The following is an 11,336-nucleotide window of genomic DNA, read 5'->3' on the forward strand; positions in this document are numbered from 1 at the left end:
AGACTGAAAATAAAACAATCCAAGGAACATTCTAGAAAATTTAGAGATGAAATACAACATTGTGCTCCCCCAGGTCCTGACCTCTGGCTCCATCACATCCTCCACAGGCTGCCTGGGATTGGCCCCACCCGTCCTGCCCCTCATCCTCAGTTCTAGCCCCCCTTCAACCGGGGAGTCTGCGCCCCCGTTCTCCTCAGTGCCGGGGGGCCCCCTCCACCAGGGGAGTCTGCGCTCCAGCCCCATGCTCAGCATCCTGCTGTGACAACGTCACTCATGGACAGAAGAGGGTGAGCATACAAGCCCCGGGGCACCTGGTACTGCCCTTGGTGTCCACTGTCAGGCCCGGGGCCCTGGCCCATGGCCACACTCCCATGCTTGCCCGCGGATGCCTCCCGCCCTCCTGGTGGTGGCAGAGCACCCTTCACCTCTTCTGTGCCTGTCACCACCCTCATTACTGGTGAGGGACCTGAGGTTCTGAACCCAGGACCGCACAGCAACTGAGACTGGGGTTTCCCGTGCCCTCCCTACATGTGCACAGGCACTATACACACGTGCACACATGGACAACACACTCCCATATACTCGCCCATGTGTACACACGTGCACAACCTTCCTGTACACACATGCACATACATGAGCATGCTGCTGGGGCCTCAGCCCCGCCCCCAATGGGTCTCTCTTTTGTTTACCTCCCTCTATGAGCTCCTCCCCCAGCCTCTTTTTGGGGAAACAGAAGCATATTTGTCAACCCGAGAGTCATCATGAGTTTGCAGTTTCCTCAGGGGGTTTCCGGAGGCGCCAGGCAGGTTCTCAGAGCATGGGGAGTGGGAAACTAGATGGGGACAGAGGAATCAGCTCAAGGACACGGTGGCCAGCGGCATGCGGCTAGCTCGGTACTATTTCACTGTGTGCCTGTCAGAGAAGTAAGGGTGAGGGCAGGAGAGCTGTGCTCAGGAGCCCTCCCACCTGCCAACACCAACGACCTGCCTGACCCCCCACTCTGCCACCCCAGGCATCCGTGCAATGGGAGCCTCCTCTGGGAACCTCGCGAGCACAGTCTGGAGTAGCACTGCTCAGTTAAACCTCCATCCCTGCAAAGTGCTCCATGCATTTACCACTTTGCTGGCAGGCTTAGCCAAAGCAGGTTTCTGGTAGAGAGAGCAAGGTTGTGGTCCTGAGCTGGGCAGGCTGAATGGAGCCCAAGGTGGCTGTGCCCCACATGGGAGCCATCTTGGCCTTGCTGGGATCCGGGGTGAGAGATACTGTGAACCCGCCGACTCCCCTCCAGCCCTTCTCTGGGGCCTGTCCAGGGCTGGGAAGATGCACTGCTCTCCAATCCTTTGCAGCCATCGAAGCCCCATGTAAACTATCTCTGTCGTTACAAAGGCTGGGCTGGAGGCTGCTTCTTGGTTGCCAGGCAGATGGGACTAGTGCTTGTGCCTCCTCTAGGCTCTGAACTTGGGGGACAGCAGAGGTTCTCAAGGTCAGCAGACCCCTGTGGCTCAGCCTGGCATGTCCTGTCCAGTCTGCAGTCTCTTTACCTGCCACGAGGGGCAAGATCCTGATTCCTGGGTAAATTTCTTCTGGGCAGAAGCCCTGGGGTGTTCTCTATGTTTGTTCTGCTCTCTGAGAGACAAAGCTGGGAAAAGGTGATAGAAATACAGGGAAATGCGACAGAGATGCCGGTGTAAAGGTGACAGTGACACTTGGGTGAAGGTGACAGATTCCAGATCTGTAGATTCCTTGATCTCATACTTGCAGCCTCCAGACTGAGACATAAATGCCCTTTTTGTTGAAGCTGTCCAGGCTATGGACCCTGTTATACGAGTAGCAGCCTGGACAGACTAAAGCAGTGCTTTGAGGAAATGTCCAACAGACAAGCGGGCCCGTCACCTGACACCTGCGAGGCCATGGCTCTGTAGGGCCCTGAGGAGGGTGCCATTCCGAGTGAGGCATGGTCAGTGCCTATCCCAGGGCCTCAGGACCCCTCTGGTGAGCTGTGATGGTCCAGGGTGCTTGTCCCTTGGCTTGGACTAGGCCAATTCCTGTGACTGCTTTTTACTTCCGTCCATGACCCACCAAGACCCTGCCCTCGAGGTCCAAAGCCAGTCTCTGAGCCCAGGCTGTTCTTGGACCCTTCCCCTACTCTCAGCCTCAATGATATCGCCCCTTCCCTGATAATGCCTAGACTCCCGGTCTGGATCTGAGATCTGTAACGGCCCAGCCTCCTGGCACAACCAACGGGCCAGGCCCCTCTCCCATCTGCCCACCTGCCCTCAGCTGCTCAGAGCCCCCAAAGGCCTTTTCTCTTAGGGTGGGATTTAGGGAGGGAAAACAATAGGACAGCGGTGGGTGTCTAGGCTCAGCACCCCCCACCTCCCTCACCCCCCGCCATGAGGTCCCCACTTTGTCAACCACCTGGTTAGTCAGTATTTGTGACCTGGAATGAATTAAATCCATAGGGGCATGAAAGGCACAACAGGTCAGAACGTCTCCTGTTGGCCCTCCTGCTTCACGGCCCTCACTGTCTGCTTGGACTCCCCATCTCCACACCCCAGCAATGATAACTGCTCACGATCCATGTCTCTGCACCTTTGAACATGCTGTTCCCCTGGCTGGAACACTCCTTACTAATCCCCCATCTACTCACTGTTTAGGTCTTGGGTAAAATGCCACCTCCTCCAGGAAGCCCTTCCTAACATTCCAGTAAGAATACTGTCATGCACCGCATAAAGACATTTCGGTCAACGACGGACCACATATATGACAGTTGTCCCATAAGATTATAACGGAGCTGAAAAATTCCTATTATCTAGTGACATAGCTGTTGTAACATCATAGCATTACTCATATGTTCATGGTGATGCTGGTTGGTGTAAACAAATCTACTGCATTGCAAGTCATATAAAAGTATAGCACACACAATGATGTATGTAATAAGGTAGAATGCTTCTGCTTCCCTCCCTGACTCCACCTTAATTCCAGCCCAGAGTTTCTATAGATATGCTAATTGACTGGAGGGGTTCTGCCTGAGACTTGAGTAACTTCTGGTCTGACCTATTGGGAACAAAGAGATTTGGAGATTCTGACCTCTTGCCCCATCCCTCCTTCCTTCCCTAGATATATAGGATGCTGGAACTTGGGGTGCTCTTAAGACGGATTTGAGAAACGTGGAAAGCTCTCATCTTCTTGTTACAGCATTGTCTTGATAAATAAAACCTTTCATTATTCCAAACTCTTATCTATTGAATATTAAATATTTGATGCCCTGAGCACATGGGCCTTGTGACAGCAACATGTACAGTACATAATACATATAATAAATGACTATGTTACTAGTTAATATATTTACTATACTATACTTTTTATCGTTATTTTAGAGTGAACTCTATCTACTTACAATAAGATTTTGCTATAAAACAGTAGCTGTGTTATGCCGGCAGTAGCATCATACATTTTGTGTTTAACTCGTCTCTTGACTGCGCCATTTTCTCTTGTGCTTGATCTAATCTCATGTCGTTCTGTTCTTCATGGACCCTAAGCATACAAATCCACTGTTAATGTTGCCAGTAGGAGGCTACGTCAAGTGATTGAACTAGAAACAAAATTAAAAGTTATTAAGGGCTGTGAAGGTAGAAAATCACCACTCAGGCATATCCCACTGGACCATAGATCCCTTCGATCTTGAAGAACAAGAACAAAGTGATGGAAGATGTTAATAGATCTGCTTCACTAAAGGCAATGAAACTAACAAAACTTCTAGAAGACCCTGTATCAGACATGGAGAAACTTCTAATGACCTGAAGACCAGGCACAGAAGTGGGTCCCTCTCAGGACCATAACTATCATGGCCAAAGCAATAAGTTTGTTTACAGTGTTGAAAGAAAAGGCTGGACCCAACTATGACAATGAATTTACTGCTAGTTCTGGGTGGTTTAAATAACTCAAGTTTCATTATTCATTACGTAATGTGAAAGTGGGTGGTGAGTCTGAGAGTGCTGATGTGAGGAGCTTTTGGAAACGCTAAATAAGCTGATTGTGGAGGGAAATTACTTGCCAGAGCAAATATTTGACATGGATGAAACCTCCCTATTCTGGAAACAGATGCCTGAAAGAACTTTCACCCATAAGAAGGCCAAGTCGATGCCAGGTTTCAATGCTGTTAAGGGCAGGATAACAGTCTTGCCTGGGGGCAGTGCTGCAGGCTACAAACGGGAGCCCCTCGTGACTGGCACAGTGAGAACCCAGGGCCTTCCGTTGTATCAACAGGCACACAGTGTGGGTGTACTGCAGGAGCGATGAGAAGTCATGGATGACCCAGCTCCTCTCCCAAGATGCCCTCCCGATCACTATGTCAGTGAAATGGAGAAGTACTGTTTGGAGAATAACATACCTTTCCAGATTTAGCTTATTATTGATAATGCTCCCAGATAGCCTCTTTTATTGGTGATCTTCATCCCAGTATCAGAGTGCTGTTCCTTCCTCCAAACATCACCTCTTTGACCCACCCAACGGGTCAAGAAGTTATAGCAGCTTTAAAGGTGTATTATCTGGGGGTAATTTTGCCCAGGCTATTGCTGCAACTGAGGAAGACACTGATGCAATAGGACTGCATCTATGACCTTGCTGGGATTTGGGGTGAAGTCACCAAGGAGTGTATGAATGGCATCTGGAAGAAGACACTCAAGAGGTTCATCCATGACTTCAAAGGATTTGCCAAGGATGAGGAGGTTGCAAAAATCACCAAGACTGTGTGAGATGGCAAACCACTGTATCCTGGGTGTGGGTGAACGTGACATTGAGGAGCTCCTAGAGGGGGTTCATGAGGAACTGACTAATGAGCAGTTGTTGGGACTGGAACAGGAGCGTGTAGCTGATGAAGAGGCAGGAGAAAAGGAAACTGCAGGAGAAGAAAAAGAAGAAGGACCTCTAAGACAATGAATGAAAAATTTAGAAGATCCCACAAGGAAATCCAATAAATGCCTAGAAGAAGCTTTTGTAGAACTCAGCAAGATCTTTAAAAAGTTTGAAAACGAGGACCCCAACAATAAAATACAGAGGGTGCCAAAAAAATGTATACACATTTTAAGAAAGGAACTGTATTAAAATTGTAATACTCAATGTATACCGACAACAAAAGATAAATGCAAGTCATGTTTGACTTCTGCAATTATAAGCGGTGCTCAAAGTGGTTACCGTCAGCATCCAGACACTTCTGATTACGTCGAACTACTGCTTGAGCAACGTTGACCAAAGTGTCCACTTGTATACATTTTTCTGGCACCCCCCATATGTTAATTAATAGAGAGGAATGCTCATGGTGTATTATCTACTTATGAGAAAATCTCTGATGAAAAAAGTAATAAACCAAGCAAAGCACCATGGACATATTTCTGGAAAGAGTGACGCCTCCTCAAGAAGAATCTCAGGCAGGTTCTTCAGTAGGTATCCCAGGGGAAGGCATTGTTGTCATAAGAGATGACAGTTCCGTGCCTGTTACTGCCCCCGAGGACCTCCCAGTGGGACAAGGGTGGAGGTGGAGACAGTGATATTGATGAGCCTGACCCTGTGTAGGCCTAGGCTAATAATACGTTTGTGTCTTAGTTTTTAACAAAAAAGTTTAAAGAGTAAAACAAATTAAAAATTTTTAAATAGAAAAAAGCATATAGAAGAAAAAAATATTTGTATAGCTGTACAATGTATTTATGTTTTAAGCTAAGTGTTATTACAAAAGAGTCAAAAAGTTGAAAAATTAAAAAGTTTATAAAGTAAAAAAGTTACAGAAGCTAAGGTTAATTTATTATTAAAAAAAAACATTTTTATAAATTTAGTTAGTGTAGGCTAAGTGTACAGTTTATAAGGTCTACAGTAGTGGACAGTACGTCCGAGGCCTTCACACTCCTTCCCCACTCACTCACTGACTCACCTGGAGCAACTTCCAGTCCTGTGAGCTCTATTCATGTTAAGTGCCATATACAATACAGGTGGACCATTTTTAATCTTTCATACCGTATTTTTACTGTACTTTCTCTATGTTTAGATATGTTGTGACACACAAATACTTACCATTGTTTCACAGTTGCCTACAGTATGCAGTACAGTTGCCTACAACATGCTGAACAGGTTTATAGTGCAGGAGCAATAGGCTAAACCATATAGCCTATGTGTGCAGTAGGCTGTACCATCTAGATTTGTGTAAATGCACCCTGTGATGCATGCACAACAAGGGAATCACCTAACAAGGCATTTATCAGAACACACTCCTGTCCTTAAGGGATCCATGACTGTAGTTTCTCATCATGGCTACCACAGTGTTGGGGTGCCTTTCCTTCCTCCAGAGCTGTGCAGGGGCTGGAAGGGGTTGTCTGGGGTGGGGAAAGAGCTCCCATTACCAAAGGTGTGTGGGGAGGGAGTGTGTGAGGGATGCTGTGTGAGGGAGGGACAGTGTGTGAAGGAAGATGTGAGGGAATATATGTGAGGGAGGGTGTGAGAGAGGGAGTGAGGGAGGGTGTGAGAGAGGGAGTGTGAGGGAGGGAGTGAGGGAGGGAGTGAGGGAGGGAGTGAGGGAAGGTGTGAGGGAGGGAGTAAGGGAGGGTGTGAGAGAGTGAGTGTGAGGGGAGGTGTGAGAGAGTGAGGGAGGGTGTGAGGGAGGGTGTGAGGGAGGGAGTGAGGGAGGGTGTGAGGGAGGGAGTGAGGGAGGGAGGGAGGGAGTGAGGGAAGGTGTGAGGGAGGGAGTAAGGGAGGGTGTGAGAGAGTGAGTGTGAGGGGAGGTGTGAGAGAGAGTGAGGGAGGGTGTGAGGGAGGGTGTGAGGGAGGGAGTGAGGGAGGGTGTGAGGGAGGGAGTGAGGGAGGGAGTGAGGGAAGGTGTGAGGGAGGGAGTAAGGGAGGGTGTGAGAGAGTGAGTGTGAGGGGAGGTGTGAGAGAGAGTGAGGGAGGGTGTGAGGGATGGTGTGAGGGAGGGAGTGAGGGAGGGAGTGAGGGAGGGTGTGAGAGGGAGTGTGAGGGAAGGTGTGAGGGAGGGAGTGTGAGGGAGGGTGTGAGGGAGGGAGTGAGGGAGGGTGTGAGGGAGGGTGTGAGGGAGGGTGTGAGGGAGGGAGTGAGGGAGGGAGTGAGGGAAGGTGTGAGGGAGGGAGTAAGGGAGGGTGTGAGAGAGTGAGTGTGAGGGGAGGTGTGAGAGAGAGTGAGGGAGGGTGTGAGGGAGGGTGTGAGGGAGGGAGTGAGGGAGGGTGTGAGGGAGGGAGTGAGGGAGGGAGTGAGGGAAGGTGTGAGGGAGGGAGTAAGGGAGGGTGTGAGAGAGTGAGTGTGAGGGGAGGTGTGAGAGAGAGTGAGGGAGGGTGTGAGGGAGGGTGTGAGGGAGGGAGTAAGGGAGGGTGTGAGAGAGTGAGTGTGAGGGGAGGTGTGAGAGAGAGTGAGGGAGGGTGTGAGGGAGGGTGTGAGGGAGGGAGTGAGGGAGGGTGTGAGGGAGGGAGTGAGGGAGGGAGTGAGGGAAGGTGTGAGGGAGGGAGTAAGGGAGGGTGTGAGAGAGTGAGTGTGAGGGGAGGTGTGAGAGAGAGTGAGGGAGGGTGTGAGGGAGGGTGTGAGGGAGGGTGTGAGGGAGGGAGTAAGGGAGGCTGTGAGAGAGTGAGTGTGAGGGGAGGTGTGAGAGAGAGTGAGGGAGGGTGTGAGGGAGGGAGTGAGGGAGGGAGTGAGGGAGGGTGTGAGGGAGGGTGTGAGGGAGAGTGTGAGGGAGGGAGTAAGGGAGGGTGTGAGAGAGTGAGTGTGAGGGGAGGTGTGAGGGAGGGAGTAAGGAAAGGTGTGAGGCAGAGAGTGGGCCAGTGTATGTGGGAGGGTGTTAAGGAGGTGTGAGGGGGGGTGTGATGGAGGGTGGGAGGGAGGGTATGAAGTGTTGGTTAGGTAGGGGCCTGGAGTGGGTGTTGGGACGGTGTACTATGAAGGAGGGCCATGTGTCTGATTAGTGGATGTTCCTGTGAGGGAGGGAGTTTGGGTCTCTGGCTCTTGACCGGGAGGGATATGGTTACAAACCGGGTGTGCCACAGGCTCTTGTTTTCGGAGCCCCAAATGCAGCTGCATCTTGCACAATACAGGGTTCCCCTTTGCAAGAGGGTGGTGTTGACTCTGCAGGCAAAGGGCCAGGTTGGGGGGGGGGCGCTGACACTGCTAGAATTGGGGGTGCTATTTATAGTTCCCACCCAGTCAGCTCTGAGGCAAGGCTGAAAGGGAGCCCTGCCCACTCGGGCCCCTTGTGTCCCCACAAACCTCTCCACAAACCCCAGGCCCTGGGTCAGGCCCCTGCCATGGGACCCCCAGTGTCACAGATGAGTATCTGTGAGGGGTCGGGGTCCAAGGGGGCTCCAGAGATGGAGAGCTGGGTGGGCCTGTTCTGTCCCCAGGCCTGCCCGCTGGAGTTTGGTCAGCTTACCTGTAGGATGAGGGCAAGAACGGGACCCCTTTTAGAGAGTGGGGCCCTCACTCAGCACTGGCCAGGTGGCAGCTGATTTTTATCTTACCTGGAGGTGGGGCAGAACCACATCTCCCAGCTGAGAGGTCCTGGAGGGCAGAGGCCAAGAAGGTCTGGAGAAGGGTCGCTGCCCTGGGGCAGCTTCCCCATGCCACACAGATCCAGCGCTAAGTTAGTTTCCCCATGAAATACATACTTGAGAGAAAGAGAAGAAAAACATTAAAACATTTAGCCCCTTGATTTATAAAAATAATGCCATGAGGAAAGAGGAATTAGTCAATTAAAGGTAGGTGGAAGACCCCTGAGGGTGGGAGGAGGAAAATGGAAGGGGGTGGGTGTGGTGGGTATGGGAGCAAATGGCCATCTCCCAGCCCAGCAGCCCCACCCTGTCTGGTTATCACCTCCTGGGGGTGGGCAGGGTGGTGATGATCATGGCTGATCCTGCCTGTCCTTCCTCCTCCCTCCTTGGCTCAGGTCAAGTGTGGACGGTGGGGATGGAGAGGCAAGGGAGGGAAACCTATAGAGTGAACCAGGCCTGGAGGACACACCCAGTGTTTGAGCCAGGCAGCATAAACTGGTGCCCTGGGATGCAGGCAGGGGACCTGAGCCATGAGGACACACCAGCAAGGTCCTGGGATAGACGGAGGGTCCCTGCCTGGGCTTCCACAGGCACAGAGCTGCTTCCTCACCTGAAGACACTGGCAGGGCAGCCTGGAGACAACCCCTGCCTATCTGTCCATCATATGCTATCATTTATCTGTCCATCTGTCACTTATCTATCACCTACCTGTCTATCATCTATCATTTATTTATCCATTAATCTTTTATCTATCGATCAAGTATTCAATTAATCATACATATCCCTATCACCCATCTATCATCTATCATGTACCATGTTTCCCCAGAAATAAGACCGAGTGTTATATCAATTTTTTGCTCCAAAAGACGCATTAGGGCTTATGTTCAGGGGATGTCATCCTGAAAAATCATGCTAGGACTTATTTTCTGGTTAGGTCTTATTTTTGGGGAAACACGGTACCAATGGATAAATGTATCATCGCTTGTCCATTCATTTTACAATCATCTATCGTTTACAGTAAGAAGGGTAAGCATACAGTCCCCCTCCCCCGTCTCACTCAGCACCCCCCACATGCAGGGTTCATAGTGCCTCAAGGTTCGTCCCTCTGCCAAGCCCCCTTCTCTATGTGTGTCCCTCTGTGGCATCACCCCAACTCTGTGTATGCATCTCCTTGCTCTACACCCTTTGCTCACTCTCGGGGTCTCTGATGTCCCCCGGGGGGACAAAGCTGAGCTCCGGAGTGGGGCAGAGAGGGGAGTTATACAGGAGTGGGTGTGTTAGGGTCCAGAAAGAGCCACTGAAAGTTGTCACACCTGGGGGCTGGGTCCACCTGGGCCTTCTCTCTGGGCTTTGGCACACATGTCTGAGTGAGTGGGTATGCTGTATACATTAACTGAGCACCTACTGTGTGCCGGACATAGTGCCAAGGACACAGGCCGTGGATGGTGGTATCTGGTAGGACAGCCGATCCAGACCAAGTAAGTAAAAGCACAGGCATGAATGGGGCCCGCCCCCCTCATCTCAGGCAGCGCCCCTCTGCCCTTGGGGACACTTCCTTTTTGGGGTGCCGCTCTGGTCTTGGGCCAGTGTGGCAAGGGTGGGTGAAGCTCAGACACTGACCAGGAAGAAACAGTGGTCAGTGAGGCCAGCCCACAGCCCCAAAGGCTAAGTAAACATAAATAGCCCACTGTGACAGCGACAAGTGGAGAGGTCAGAGGCCTGTGGGGAGAAACTCAGGGCTGACCCTGGAAAGCGGCAGTACAAACCAAGGCCTGACACAGGGATGTGTCTGGAGTGAGGCTCAGGGGGCTGGAGTTGCTGTTGAGGTTTGAGCCTGGGAGCTGGTGGAGGGAGAGGTGGGGGCCATCATGTGTGCCTGGTGGGGGCACTTGGGGACAGGGACCATTGGGGTCAAGAAGCACAGCCCTACCTGGGATGGGGCGTTTGGGGGTCCGGGATGCACAGACCCACCCACTGTCATGCCCTGTCCCCAATGCCCCCAGAACCCAGGGAGGCCAGACTGACTTGGTGGCCCGGGATTCAGTCCAGCCATCTGGGGCTGTCCCTCTTCAGCTGTGTTCGGGCAGACTTCCGGTCCTGGCCAAAGGTGGAACCAGTCCATCTGTTGGCCATGTCTGAGGTGCTGCCTCATGAGACCAGAACACAGGGCTGGCATCCCTCCCTCATGGTTGTCAGCCAGCCATACTGCAGGCCACAGGCCACTCCAGGCCATCCCAGGGACTGTGTGGGTGGAGCTGGGCCGGTGGGAGGGGGCCTGGACACTGCCCTAGATACACTAGGATGTCTGGGAGCAGGAGGGCAAGGAGGATGGGACGGGACACATCAGACAGGCTGGCAAGAGGGCCTGTGCAAGGAGAGGGCCTGACCGCCTGCTGCTTCCTACCAAAAGTGAGAGGGGAAAGTAGGTGTGTTCACAGTGACCAGCAGGAGAGAAGGTGTGAGTCCAGGAACCTCCTCACTACCCATCCCAGGGCCTGCCTGCTGCACAGCTCTGCGCCTTCCCCCCTACTACCCCCTGCATCCTGGCTACAAAGATGTGTCCACTCACTGTCCACCTGCTCACTTGCTTCTTGGACCTTGTCCCATGTGGCATCACCTTTAAAAACCCTCTTTATGGAACACTCACCGGAGCAGAGCCACCTGGTAGCCCCACGCTGCAGTCACTAGCACTTTTCCAACCCTGTTTCATCATTTCCCTGTGGAGTAATTTGTAAGCAAAGCTCAGGACTGGATGTCTCACCCACCAGCTTTGTGCAGAGCTGATCTTTTAGCCCCACA

The sequence above is a fragment of the Rhinolophus ferrumequinum genome, chromosome 12 (assembly GCF_004115265.2).
Source record: "Rhinolophus ferrumequinum isolate MPI-CBG mRhiFer1 chromosome 12, mRhiFer1_v1.p, whole genome shotgun sequence".
Lineage (NCBI taxonomy): Eukaryota > Metazoa > Chordata > Mammalia > Chiroptera > Rhinolophidae > Rhinolophus > Rhinolophus ferrumequinum.